This window comes from Colias eurytheme, chromosome 1 (genome assembly GCF_061535395.1).
Source record: "Colias eurytheme isolate Ceu_HAF_F1 chromosome 1, ilColEury1 Martin Lab GWU primary, whole genome shotgun sequence".
NCBI lineage: Eukaryota > Metazoa > Arthropoda > Insecta > Lepidoptera > Pieridae > Colias > Colias eurytheme.
The window spans coordinates 11,196,307-11,211,882 of NC_142980.1; the positions used below are offsets into that span (position 1 = coordinate 11,196,307).

Below are 15,576 nucleotides of genomic sequence, written 5' to 3' on the forward strand. Positions count from 1 at the left end.
ATTTTATTCTAATTTTATAGGGATAAATGAGGTTACTAAGGGCCAGAAGCAGGAAAATTAAAGAGGTTATAAGAATAAAAAAAAGAATGTACAAACATCAGCCTTCAGGCCAAATTTTAAATATTTCAGCTCTATGAACGACTTAAGAAATCTCTGATTCTACCCAGATTTATGAGTACCTACATAATATTGTAAATCAAACAAAAAAGATATAATGATATGTCATCACAAAGGTAAATTTTCTCAACAAATTATTGAGTTTAATTTTTTGCTGTTTTCGAGAATTCATTTTTCCGCACTGACTTTACAAAAGTGTGTACACCAAAAGAAACATCGTCGACTACCATTAACTGCGTGTAAATAGTATGAGACAGTTTTCGACGCCAGTACTGACGACAGCTACTGACTCCATGTAAAACTGCCTTAAAACAAAAAATATACAACGTGTATTACATATGTTTCAAATTGTTCATCGATTTTTGCTTTAAAATTGACAATTTTTATGCAAATAAAGATGTAACTATAATTTTATTAGAAAAAGCTTAATGTGAGAAAGTTCACGCATATTTCTACCTGCTTTAGCAAGAAATAGATTCCAGAATAAACGATATTTACCAAATTATACAGAGTTTTATATTATTATGAGATTTGTAAACACTTTTCTAATTTTATGAACATAATTAAAAAAAATCTATACCTCACACTATGTCACTATTGAATGAGTGAATTTTCCGGAAATATCACTCTTTATAATAATATCTTCTAAATGCCACCACAATTTCATTAAAATTCTCAAACAAATGCAAAACTAGAGGTTTCTAGTCTATATAAAATGGAATAAAACAAAAGGAAACTAATTAAAATGTCCATTTCAAATTATTTTCGTTCTAATGTAATGAACAAAGTTATAGGTGTGCTGCATTGAATTTCAGTAACTACTTTATTAATGTATACACTAAATGAAATAGTTAATAATAAAATGTTTTCGCTTGCAATTTATTAATTATTTTACCATTCCTGTTCAATGAAGTTGAATCGAATATTTTCATTATCAGTTTTCTACCTAAATGAAGTCACCGGGCTGTGACAGTCTGTTTTCCCAGATAAGGCTTGGAATGAAACTAGTTCATACTTTTTTTATATTATTTTTGTTGTATTTCTACTATCTTTATATTTTGAAAAATATCTTTCTTGCTTATATTGTAGGCAAAGCTAATATTAAGAAGTAAGTACGCGATAAGCATAGGTAACAATTATTATACTACAGGCCCATGTTGAAAAAATTATGGGTCATTTGAACCACCAGGTGACCTATCTAGAACGAAATAAGAGCATAAAATAATAAGATTCAGCACTATGCCGTCACTCGTAAGCTGTCCAACTGAGTGCAGATGAGAATTCGAAAGTACAGGTAGAGATTTTTTCCCCTTGTCTCCATGATTTTAGTACGGCGTTGCGGAATAATGGATTAAAAGCAGTATACAAATAGTATGATACAGATGCCGTACAAAATCAAATGACCAAATTTACCCCGGCAATTGTCGGAAAATAAAAATAAATTTCGACTTTGTGGACCACCATTTTTCTTCTTTTAAACCATTTTTCTCATCTGCACTCAGGTGGACAGCTTACAAGTAACGGCATAGTGCTGAATCTTATTATTTTATGCTCTTATATATGGTTCTAAAAAGGTCGTCTGGTGGTACAAATGACCCATAACTTTTCAACATGGGCCTGTAGTCTAATATGTTTTGGATAACTTTATAGTATCCTTTTTCAATCAATATTAAGCTAGCTTTCAACATTGTCTTGCCTATTATATTGCTAAACTCTGTTAGATAATTGTAAAGAAATTAACTGAAATTCCAGTGTAGCTCTTTTATTAATTTTGACTTTGAAAGTAAGAATTTTGTTAATTAATTAATTGTTAGAAGGTATCGCTTTTGCGTCCATTAAGATAGTAGAGCAGATTCTTTGTAAGGTAGGTACGTAGGTATTCTTTGAGTCTATTTTTCATGAAAATGATTTGATATAAGTTTGTATTCGCAAAGAACCATTGTTCGGTTTTTTCCTTCGTTTTGTCGAAAAAGTATAAAGGAATTTTCTTCGTTATGGGTTTTTCCACTACAACCAACCAGTTGCTAAGGGGTGGGCTTATTCCTTAGAAATGTTATATAAAAATGGAACTCAAATGGAGCAAATAATAAAGGTATAGAATATATCTTCACAATAATTATTACACCTTCAAATATAGTTGAAATATAATACGTCGGAGAAGGCTTTTCACTAAAATAACTGCACTTAAATAGATGTGTCTGCCGCTGTCCAATCTAGGACGGCTTAGATACACAACATTTTAATAAGACTATTGTGGGTAAGACTAAGAAGACGAAACCAAAAACATATTATCAAATGAAATTGATGATAGCAACTCATCAGTTGAATTTGGATACAAAGTTATAAACCTAACCTAACCTAATTAAGTGTTAGATATAATTCTGCGCCTTTTAATTAAGAATCTTCACTATAATATTATATGTAATGCGAAAGTAACTCTATCTGTCTCTTCTTTACGGTTCAACCGATTTGGATGAAACTTGGTATACATATAGTTCGAGACCCGAGAAAGGACATAAATAGTACATATACAAATCGGAACTATTATTAACGGTAAAGCCGCAATAGCTAGTAAAAAATATAGTCAATAATCGAATTCAGCTGTGTTTTGTATCCTAAATGCAAAGGTCAACTGTTAACTGTTATTTTAAATGCAACTAACTTGCTGTTGACTCATGTGTATTCCAAAACAACGGGAATATTGTGAATAGCTTCGTTGTTAACGTATTTTCAGCTCCAACAACACCATGTAATTCTATTAACGCGCAACAATGGATGTTCAATCTCTGTCATATGGGCTTGTTTTCAAATTTTGATACAATAGTAATAATCTGCGCTGTAAGCTGAAGTGTTAATTCCTCACCATTTGTTGCTATTAACATGTAACAGATTTTGTAATCTATATTGATATTATAGGAACTGCTAGTCCTTTTTGAAAAAATCTTTCAGTGTTAGAAAATCCATTTATTGAGGAAAGCCATAAGGCTATAATATCATCAGTTTAAAACCAATAGTAGCGGAGCAATGCGGGTGAAACCGCGGGGCACAGCTATTAATTGATATAGAGATCAGGGTGCGAATGAGAATAATAAAACCCAAAGAAGACGGTGCTTAATTGTTATTTGTTTTGTGTTATATAATAACGATTCCACAGCGCTGAAAGAAGTCATTTTCCTGAATGAATAAATGTTTGAGTTTCATAATTGTTTTGCTGGGACTTGAAGGATCTTTCACATAATATTTGTTAACTAGAAGGTAGGGAGTAAACTGTGTACCTATAGTATTTACAATAAAAAAATAGTAAGATATTTTGATAAGGGTAATATTTTAACGGTGTGTATATTTAAAACTAGCTGCTCCGCGCGGTTTCACCCCCGTGGCTCCACCCCTGTTGGTCGTAGCGCGATGATATATAGCCTTCCTCGATAAATGGGCTATCTATCACCGAAAGAATTTTTCAAATCGGACCAGTAGTTCCCGAGATTAGCGCGTTCAAACAAACAACAAACAAACTCTTCAGCTTTATAATATTAGTATAGATTTTATCATTTTGACTATCTGCAATAAGTATTAAAGAAAGAAAGAAAGAAAGAAACCATTTATTCCAACACACACAACACACATAAAATAGCATTGTAAATTATAAATAATAGGTACTATAAAACATAATATATATATTATGTGTGGTTGCGTGCGCTAAAAAAGGAAGCCACTCAGGATACCTGAGGCATAATACCTCAGCACTGATTTTCAGTGACCCCCTTACGACATCCAGATTGTCAGCTGCTTTACTGGATAGTAATAATAAATTAGGACAAAGTAATATATTATATCAAAAAAATATAATTCGTGGAGTACACAAATAAGATACCATAATACTTGAATGAATACGCTAATATTACTTAATGCAAAGACAAAATTTATACCAAAAAATGTATATTAGATTTGATTAAATACAGGTTCATAATATTCAATAGGGCAAGACTTTCACAAAGGAAAAGAAGTAAAGTTGGAGTGACTTTAGATTTAAAAGCAAACGTAACTCGGTTAGACGCTAGAGAGAAATAAACCGCGAGAGAACTGAATTAGCACTAATTGTGTTGAACTGCTGGGGTTTACGTTACTGATGTTGAAGTGGTTACACCTACTTGCGCTCTGCTTTCATTCTTAATTCACTCTTTGTATGTTGCTAACGTCAACCTGTAATTTTATATTTATTTTATATCATCGTGCAGATTTCTATGATTCCATGAATCCTTGTCGTACTTAGTCCGTTATGTTGACTCTATTTAGTTAATTTTCACTTTGTGTAACATAATATACATACATTTAACAATATCGAATGGGTGATTTATTACTTTCAAAATATTTTTTGTACATTATTTTCTTTTTGCGTATTTGTAGAGTTCCTAGAATCTTATTCGGACAGGGAGTAGATAGAAACTGCAAATAAATATTTAAATAAAATGTAAGATATTTAATGATCAGAAAATATGTTTTACTAAAGAAAATATTCAATTTCTAAAAACCTAAATTTTTTATGTCACACTGAAATTTTATGTTACAGTTCTGTGAAATAAATCTTCTTTCCCGACCTTATAAACATGATTTTTTCGTTTGATACATATACATATATGAAGATCAAATGAGAGGACCACAAGTAGTAACACAATTAAACGTACCTACTAAGCTTGGATACGGTAAGTTTCCTCACCCTCTTGACTCAGACTGTTACAGAATCATAATAGCGCGGAACAATGAACATCAATTACTTTAACTGAATGAATTGAAAATGTTAATCAAGACGATAACGAAAGATAAGGAGAAATTAAAGAGTTTTTATGATAAAATGATTCTCACTTGGATGAGAAATGTCTCATAACAAAATAGCAAATTATCATGAATTACTAGAAAAACTAGATAGTTTGCATAATCCCACATAATCCTTTACAGTTTATGTCATATGTTGAATGTATTAAAAACATCGATTAAGTTTATGTTAAATGAAGAGTTGAAAGGCCCGTTACCCAATTGGTAACAAGGTTCGGCACAACAAAGTTCTTAGTCCGCATTTTCCAGCGACTCGGCTGAATCGCCGCAGGCTCACTGCTGCGTGAGTTCATGCGTTCCCACGCTCAATTTTCCTGTACTTTTTTGACTAAAATTAACGACGTGTTTTTAACCAAGCATTTTTCAGTAAAAAGTTGTAAAAAGTTTTCAAGACCTTTGCTTCAATTTTGGCATGATATTATGACGCGCTCGTCATACTATCAAGCCATATATGAAATGTTTAAAAATATAAATTTAATTTCACGGCATTTTCGTAAATACACCTTAGACTGACAGTTTGACATGTTGCAGTATTCCGTACTATAAATTTTTAATTCTAACCGAACAAGTAGATTCAGTTACCACCAGAATGTATTGTATTTGTTTGCTAGTTTTTATATTTTGCCACGATGAGGGCTAATTTTCAGATACATTGGGCTTTATAATGACGTTTAAAAATATTTCTTCTCTTTACTGTAATGAATTTTCCAGAAAAAGAATCCATTATATTTCCGTCATTTTGTTACACACTATCTTTGCTACAAATACACAGTTTTGTTGAAACACATAGGTGAGTACATATTATATTTCATTGTGACAATATTTTCAAAGCTGATGTTTTGTTTTTATTCGATTTCAATCGCGAATCCACAAACGAAAATAGAGACTAAAATTTTTCACGTTTTGTAGAGCACTCGATAGGAAATAGGAATAAAACAATTTGATCCTCTCTGTTTAAATACTCTTACTTCATGAAAAATCTTTTTTCATAGACTGAATAAATGTTAGGTCGTGCTTCAATTATTTTTTTATCTCTTCTTGTTTATTTGTGTAACAATTAATGGTAAACCTCAAATACATAAAATAAATATAACAGGTTATAACTAATTTAATGCCTATTATCTAGCACTGCTTTATAAATAGAAAGAAATATTATTAAGTATTTATATTAAACTTTGGGTTATAAATTACCCATTTTTATATTCATACAGTTTTTTTTTATTTCGGGCATAATTGTAGTTAAACCTTAAATACAATTTATCGAAGTATAATTAAATAATTCAGCACCAAACAGTTAAATAATGACTATTATTATTTATTGAGCGTGAGATAGTAAGGTATTTTAAGATATGTACAATCTATTAGGCTTGGCTATTTAATATGGTAGCGGTGGAGAATGCAGCGCGACCAGTTGAGGCGATGTTCGGTGCAAAAGTATTCACAACGTTGTTCCCATAACTGCTGGCTGCATTTATGCTTTTAACGTTCCAGTTTTTTTTTTCATTAATTCAATCAATTTCGATAAGATTTTGTAAGATGATACATGTTGATTATTGGTATACTACGTGAACATTGTTGCATATGACATTTTTTCACGTTTAATCGGCTGTACGTAATTATAAATTCCTTGGATATCCATTAAAATAACGAAATGATCGAGTCTTTAAGAATAAATAACAATAATACACTTTATAAATATAACAGGGACTAGCTAAATTTAGGAAGAATAGTTTCTGTTACCTTGTAAACCTACAATAATGAATGTGTCCTAAAGATGAGATGGATTCGAATTTCGAACCCAGCTCTCTCTTCCCCATGAAATAACGCTCTATGAAGTCGGTTAAAAACATTCCCAATTGATTTAGTATTGAACAGATAATATGTAGAGTTGTCATATTTCATATCGGTTAGTGGTCTCGTCCAGACTCTATAGTGCTCACATAAAAGTTGTACTGCACAAAGTAGCATCAGTGGACATGTAATAAAACACTTGTTTGCTATTGGTTTTATTCAGCTTTATGAATATTTGCCTTTTCGCTCATAGCTATGTTTGCCGTGGTTCTGAGTGTTTAATATTGTATGATGAATATTGTCGTCGAATAAAAAGTATGTGATTTACTAATTTTTCTATTAGAAATGGACGAGACTTGCGTTTTCGCTCGAGTACATAGTAACGATATGCATGTAGGTCTCTCGTACCAACGGTTTCCTTTCCGCGGTGACCGTTACTGACAGCTAGCCTTTATTGTCGATGTGGCTAAAGTGCCGTACTTAAATTAATATGTGTCTGGCGTAATGGTTAGCATCACATTAGTATGTGTCTCCGGGTCGTTTGCCACTCGATTGACTTGAGAAATATTTGACTGACCGCACTTCTACGAAATGACCGCTCACTCGAAACACGATATTGATTGCTCTAGCGCGACGAATACTCATACATTTTAAGGCTCTCAAACATTTCTCCGAGATTTCTTCAATAGAACGAAGAATAGGACCTGAATCGATCCAAGAGTCCAAATTATTTAGTGGCGTAAACGGACTTAAATAGTTTGTAATAAAATATCTTAGTAATTCCATTTAAATATTTTTGATGAGAAGAATCGGAACCGGTTTTTTCAAAATGAATATTTGGTTTGTTATCGCTCTTCGAAAAGTGAAGGAATGTGGTCCGTTTATAAATCGTAATATACGGAGATGAGGTCAACACGCGCTGTGGTTGTTTGACAGGAGATTAAATAAAAAGCTTAGTTATTAAGTAAATCATCTATACTAATATATTAATGCGGTAAATTGCCGAGCTTTTATCATGTAATATTAACAGATTTATTTTAAAAATTATAATTATTTATGTTGCTAAATTTTGATTTAGACATTCTTTATAGTAGGTATATTCAGATGACGTGTTAATTATTGGCGAAAGCATTCGCGAGCGGGGACACCAACACCATTGTCTGCGTTGAGTCACTGTCGGCGCTCGCGCAGCTATTTTTGTGAGGCGTGCGTAGGCGTCATACGTCTATAATATCTTCAACTTCCCAGACCACTTACTCATGGCAAAATTTGCTAGCCGGGACGGTTTCTCAGTGTTCAGGAAATTTCTGCAAAATACGGTGGATTTTGTTTGTGCTCTAAAAGCATGTTCATTTGGAGAAACAACATTCTTTCTCTAAAATATTACATGAAAAATAATGTATTAAATACTGTAAAATATCTTTAATTCTAGTACCGCAAGATTTTAATTAACGTAAGACATACCGTTGTATCTCTACGTCGATACATCAGCTACAGCTATTCTTAGATGATAAAAAAGGCATTCACCTGTACACTTTTGATTTCGTACAAATGACGATGCATCTAGCATTACATTCTGAAGCGTGGAGCTTGGGCCACAATCGCGTGATTCATTTCCAATTCGGGGCGCACTTATTTACTCCGGCGGCCGCTTCACAAAAAATAAAAATCCGGTGAATACAACGTGCAAAAAGTTAGACAATAATACGACGTAGGCATTTCATTAATATTTTTGTACGATACTGCTGAAAATTCTGAGGCTTATTTAAAACTAACTTTGTAAAACAATAGAATGTTTTTAAAATCATTCCATTTGTGTCTTAATAGTCTCATTAATTCGGAAATGACTCTATTATTCTATTAATCTTACAATAGAGGGTTGTGATCATGTTGTGATATTGATGAGATGAGTTAACTAGCTATTACCCAGATAGGTATCTAAAAGTGAGCTCAGTGTCTTAATTCTATTGACAATTAGTGTATCAAGCATGCGTGAAAGTAGCAGTCATGAATAGAGCGATGATGGTGTGAGGCAGCAGGTCGGGCAGGTCTCAGTGGGTGCGGATAGGCGCGTTGTCGAGTTACAGTATGAGCGGCACGGCAGCAGTAGTACGAGGGCGAGCGCGGTCGATGAGCCCGGTGTAGGGGGCAGCACTTTGCCGGTGGCGAGTGGGGGCTGCCCCCCTGGCCCCGCGGCCTCTTCACGCCCCTCTGCTTGCGCACACCGTACGGTACGGCCGCGCCGCGCGCTCACTGATGCGTCATACCGCTATCGAATACGACGCGTGTTTCGTCGATCGCAACGGCAATTCGCGCGCGCCATGTGAACTTCTTGTGTTGACTATGAACATTGAATCGCGACGGCGCGATCGTTAATATCGATAATAATAAATTAATTTACAATTTCGCCAACATGGACAGTGACTATGGTGCCGTTAGCAGAGACTTTACTGTGGCAGTGGTTCACGAGGTTAACGCACGTGCTCGCATCTCGTTCCCGAAATTGAGTAAGTTTGAGTTGGCTTATTTTAAAGTGTGACTCGATGCTGACGTCTGTATATCTGTGAGATGTTGTCGGGCATGTTATTTTAGCAGCGTCCGTCGGGCCGCGGCGCCGGCCGCCCGGAATGCGGCCTCCGCCCCGCCGCGCGTTGCCGGCGTCGAACGCAGCGCGCGTAGCGTAATAAATAAAGGCGGGGCACCGCTGCGTGCGCGCGCACCCTCCCGCGCCCTCCTGATTGTCGGGTCATTGACTTAGCCTGTCCACTGCCGCTGCCATAATCGTCATTGCCAACATTGCCGAAGACAACAATTCCCGGAAACGGTACCACGCTCTTGGCCTAGCGGCTTCGTGGCTGTCCCTCATTATCTGTCCAATGTCAATGCCGTTATTCAAACGTGCCAGACGCAACATTTTTCCGTGTCTGATTGTCTTACAAATATATTCCTATGGGCGATATTACTTAGTGAATCTTGACTTGTTACGCAGCGAAGGCTAATGACCCCTATAACCACACCTGGCTATTACAGCTCTACCCTTAGTATAAATTGTTAAGTTTAAATTGTATCGAACGATATATTTAACGCTATTGTTGCTATTTCTATACATTTTTTCTACAATTATTATTATGCGTCGGTGGTTTTTGTACCCAGTGGCGTCTGCGCATCATAAATTTGTTTTTGTGACAATAATGTGTTCAGACATTAAAATGTGTAGTTTTATTGGTCAGTCTCTTCGTGTTACATGTACCGTTAAGTAAGATCGTCCAGGCAAACTCCGTTATAGTGTGGCGTTGTTCGTTTCGTGAAATGCTAAAAATAAAGCGTGAACTTCCCGGTTGAATGGCGTCGTCGGTGCGGCGAGCGCGGGGAGTGGCAGGCAGCCATTGCCCTCACCCGGTTTGTTTACAACTCGGGGCCAGGGAGTGGTGCAAAGCTTAATGTTCCATGTGTATCACACCATTGGGTGCATAATTAACTGTTCCCGTCCGAGCTTGCGCCCTGCGCTCGCGCCATCTGCGCTCGCACTATTAAAATAAACTTCTACAGTCAGCTAACATTACTGTACAAAAACTAGCGTCAGCCCGGCCTCGGCCGCCAGGTGTATGCGACCCTCGATTACGGTGAAGGTGCGTCTAGTGTTAGGTCAGTTATTGCCACGAGATGGCGCGGCCGAAGACCTCGCTCCGTAGTGCCAATGACCACAAGTTCGCCTCGCTGAGCCTCTCCAATGTATATTCTTGCTGGCCACGTGTTTACTAAATTTTGAAACTAATTTAACTCATAATATGATTGTGGCAAGTTCGTTGATTATAATTCTTAATAATGTATTGAAGTATTTTTCTATGATATACCAATACGGCAAAAATTGCTTGTATAAAAAAACAAGCAAGCGCAATGTTTATTTCAAACGAATTTAAAAATTATCGGCATTGCGCTCATTATAATGGTCAATAATAATGGGTAATCCGTAATGTAATGAAAAAGTTAAAATTTACAACGATAGAATTTCTCTAGTTTAAAGGTAACATAATTTTATCTGCGACAACCGTATTACATCAATTAAACTCTCGTAGTAAATAGAGTGAGCGTAAAATCGGTATTCAATCATGTGATGCAGTTATTACATTTTATTTCGCGGTGGGGGCGTAGTTGTGTACTGTAGCGATGTACCTAGGTCATACCCAACGCGGAGGGCGACGCCTTCAACAAGTTGTAGAGCTGCCTGAAAAACTGCGCGCGCATTCCACCCAACGAAAGAGTTAGTCATCAGTCCTTCTCATTCACAGATCTGCTCCTATCAGCTTCAGTAGGACTTAAGAAGCGAGTCGGACACGTGACACGACACATGCCTCTGTTACTTTTATCTTTCGATTATTATTTATCGTCCCATTTAACTCGATGTCTTCGGCGCGTCGATGGCCCGCATTGTTCTACGCATTTGAAATCAAAAAGTAAGTTAAACGTCCAATATAAATCTTCAAACGTTAGTTTTTCTCGTGAGGAGCATTGTAATTTTTCAATAACATTGTCAATACACAAATGGAGGCCTGATGTGAAATGGGCTATGACGGCGCTGTTATAGATACACGCAACGGCTGGTATGTGCAGCTTTTCTCTCATTACTCTCACAAAGAATTATAAATAACGAAATTCAGAACTAAACTGTTGTGACAATTGTACTGATTTATATCTTTTGTAAAAAGAATGACACAAATTATATATGAAGGTAATTGTATCTGAAGATAGATTTATCAGCATAGGTATATAAATTATTAAATTAAAGTTTCCATAAAATTGAGAATCAGTACTTGAGATAAAGCAAATAAACTTTTTTCACAATCCGAATGTAGGATAGCCGGATGTGTCCGCGCCGCACACACTTAGCGGGCACTGGCCATGTGGGGGTGCAACTCGTCCATTGATTCACTTTAACACATACATGGATGTTGGATGTGGACAAGTAGTGAAATTATTTCGCTGAACAGGGTTTCTAGTCTCACTCTTAGATAATATTTAATATACAGTAAATAGCTAATAAAATAAGTTTATAGATTAGAACGATTTATTATATCTCAATATAAATTTTCATATTATTATCTCTACTATGAGTCATAAAACAATTGTAAAGCATCTTGTATGTAAACAAATACATATGTGTATTAATTTTAAACAAATATGTCACCAAGACCTAGCCATTTCATAACTTGAGCGCCGAGACAAACGTCAAAACGCTAAGGAATAGAAATTAGAATACGCTATCGATACTAATTGACATAAGCGTATGATGTTTTGCCTAAGGATTCGTCTTCGCTGGTAGGGTACCAACGAAGACGACGACCACGAACAAAATTTTCATCCAGTCGAAATTAAATAAAATTGTGCAAAATACAATTAAAAATGAAATATAAGAATTTCCTGTCGTATTGGTGTTTGGAATTTTTTTTTCGAGATCAATGGATAAAAAAAAGGTTTTTTTGTAGAAACGGTGGCTCCTAGAAAAAAATGTATTCAACCTTTTTTTAATTAACTTTTATCGATTTTTTTTCATCACCTTCATACTTGATAACCAAGTGAAATTTATTTGACTGATAGTTTTTGATACACAGAATATGCCTAGGTTTTTCACCTATTTTGACTTACCTGTTTACACGTGGTTGCCAGTTATACACTGAAATGAGTAGGCAAGCAGACCATGGGCGATACTGACGTTTGTCTAAAGGCTTTGGTTTAAACAAACGGTCACAATCAAAGCGTCAATATCAATGAATGAAATCGACAACACTGCGCGGTCGCGGCGTCCGTCGCTACAATTTAATCTTTTTTGGTTAAATTACATTAGTTTATCGTTTATCTCATACATTTAGATTCCGGCTAGTTTTGCCATATCGGCTCAAATTTCATTAAATATATCATCGGAACGTTTTCTGGTGAATATTTTAACCCTCAATTCACTAGGTGAAATTTGCTAACATAAACAGCTTCCATGAGTCCACTGGACTCATATATTTTCTTGGCGTGGTTTTTTCAAATAAAACTCTTTTTTTTATTAATTTTTTTTATTATTATTTTTAAATGTTTATTAAGGCACTACAAAAAAATAACAAAACTGGTTAAACTTCTGAAATACTCTTAAAAATAAAAAAAACTTATTCTAACAGTCTTAAAAACAGAGTTATTTTCAAAGCTCTACAATAATAGCAAATATTTTTAACTAATAACTCTTTTTAATTTTATAAGACTTCTAAAGGAATACAAAACCGAAAATAAACAACAAAAATGTACGCTTCTATACAAAGAAAAAAAACCTGCATGGGGTATTTACCACCGATTATAGGCAACGACGGCATACCTTTTTTGAGCAACTCAAACATACAGGCTTCAGACATCTAGTGCATAAATATGCAGTCTTTGATCTCTTTTTGTAATTACATAGATAACAATACTTTCTTTCTGTCCTAGATAACTTGTCTTCGGTTTCAGAGTGGCTCGCATCCTCAGGAATGTCTCTTTTCATGATATATGAAATCGAGCAGCGAAGTTGTCGTGGCAAACGTGTACTGTGCAGACATGTCATCAAATTACATTTTACAAACCTATAAAAACAACAAAAATTAAAATACATATTTTTATATCATTAATACGACAAATAAGCAACATTTAAGAATCGAAACAAATAAATAAAATATTACTTAATTTACTAGTATGAGTCCATGGGACTCACTCGACGTAATAACTTACCAATTACGCAGCGCAGACGCACGTACTCTCGCTACCTCGGTGCCCGCGTCACTGTAGGAAGGTACTGAGACGGTGGAGGAAATAAGTCACTAGGGGATAAAATTATAATAGTTTGAAAGTTCAATGTGAGTCCAATGGACTCAGGTAGTGAATTAAGGGTTAAGCTAGATTTTGAATTACGCTTTGGCAGTTGCTCTTGTCCAAGTATAATTTACACCATACCATTGTTTGGTACCTACTGCGTTGTAGGCCAGTGCTTTGACCAATGGAGAAGTTTACTCATGTTGAAATTATTATATTGACCATAATAGTGTTAAAATATAGATAAAAACTAATCAATAGCTGAAAAAAATTTTGAAATCCACCAATAAATGACCGAGATATAGATTATTGAAGTTTACATATTTTTGCACGAAACGTCTGTGGATTCGATGCGCCTGTGACGTCATCACTCGCACTCGCGCTAGTAGCGCTAGGGCAAATTACTTCGATTGTATGATTTCTTTATTCAAAACTGTTGTTAAACGTAAAATAAAAGAAAATTGTAATAAAATATTGTAATTTCGGGCTTTTTTGCTTTTGTGCTCTGGCACATACGATCAAAAAAATATTACAAAGTATTTTTTTAATTCCTACTATCGGATAATAAACATAATATTAGTATTTTACAAATAAAGTTGGTACGAAGCAATACAAATTCGTATGAACTCTGCGCGTCTAGAAAAAGTCGTGACGTCGCGCAACTTCGCAACTTTAATGTCCCATAACTTTTTTAATTTCTTGAGATATTTTATTGATTTTTTCACAGATATGTTTTATTTACTTTAATTTTAATAATTTATCAAAAAAAAATTTAGTAAACTTTTCAATTGAAAGAGTTGGTACTACGTGACTTGGAACAAAATGATTTCATTTGAATATACAATTTGCCCATACGATGTCTATAGCGTTGAAGCAACATAGCTCTTATAATAAGGACACAAGACGTTCCATTAAATACATACAATGAAATGATTACTTAATTTAATGTTAGGTTCTAATGAATTGTATGTGTAGTTCCGTGGGTAAACGTGCAGGCTGAACGCGTCGTCTGATTTCATTAACGTTTTCATTCATTTATTTAAGAATACTTCGCTTTTCGAATACAACATATTGCGGTATGAGAAAACATATAGAGAAACGAGTAAACCGTGACTGAATCTTAACGTTACGGATGCAAGGTCCTCAAAAAACTCATCGAAGCCACGCGACGTTCCGTTGCACGAAGTAGAGCGGGGCTGCACGCAATTGGACACGTACAACTATGTGCTTTTAAATATTCATATCGATACACATATTTATTACCAAAATTCAATAAAATTAATCGTATCTCGGCGAACTTTAATCGTCCATAGTTTTACCAATATCAGAGCCGACATCCTACTGATCCTCGATGAGATGGAAGAAACTATAAGTTTAGAACTTTTTTAATTAACGGGCCGACGTGACTATAGGCGCGTATGACGTTTGACCCGTTGAACAGCGTAGCCTCACATATTATTAATATTGACCTTGATATGGCCTGGCTTAGTTGCAATATAATTATATTACTCTTCTGCGTCGTACTTGTAACTTAGAACAACGCGTGATTATTCAGGATTCGTAATAAAAAACAAAGGAAGTCTCAGATATAATGCACAACTAGTTTATTGCGTCTCATTGTAAATGTCTCTGTAATAAGAAAGTTTATAGATCACAAATTTACTGTTAAAATTGGCTCTACATGTTGTGAATATGAAAGCTTTTATCCTGCTCTCTAAGAATCTGGACGTTTTTTGTTCGGATGGGATACTTGAAATGATTTTTTACGGTACACAAGCGGGATGTAGCATCTGTTCGGAGCCAATCCGCCGAGGGCAGGTAGTCGTGCGTTTCCACTAAAGTCAACCCCTAATTCTCACAAAAAATTATTTTGTGCAATGCATTTTTCAACTCTCGTGCACACGGCGCGTTGGACCGTGGTTGATCATTCGATTAAAAAAAAAGCTATTGTGTTTCGTACAAAAACAAAAAATGTACCGTGGTATGCGAAAACAACTTTGTCTTTAGCCGATTCAC

General features: G+C 35.1%; 1 long non-coding RNA gene across 4 annotated transcripts in view; it reads left to right on the top strand.

Annotated features, from left to right (window-relative positions):
* LOC149911245 (uncharacterized) overlaps positions 1-15,576 on the top strand; it is a 69,800-nt gene that overhangs the window by 18,574 nt on the left and 35,650 nt on the right. Inside the window, exon 1 of one of the 4 annotated variants that reach the window (XR_016457870.1) lies at positions 8,855-9,245. The exons of 1 other annotated variant lie outside the window; for it this stretch is intronic. This is a non-coding gene — a long non-coding RNA (uncharacterized LOC149911245). Of the gene's footprint in view, positions 1-8,854; positions 9,246-9,466; positions 9,563-11,060; positions 11,193-15,576 lie in introns of those variants that run through there. 2 more of the 4 variants (XR_016457878.1, XR_016457875.1) reach the window with 2 other exon arrangements.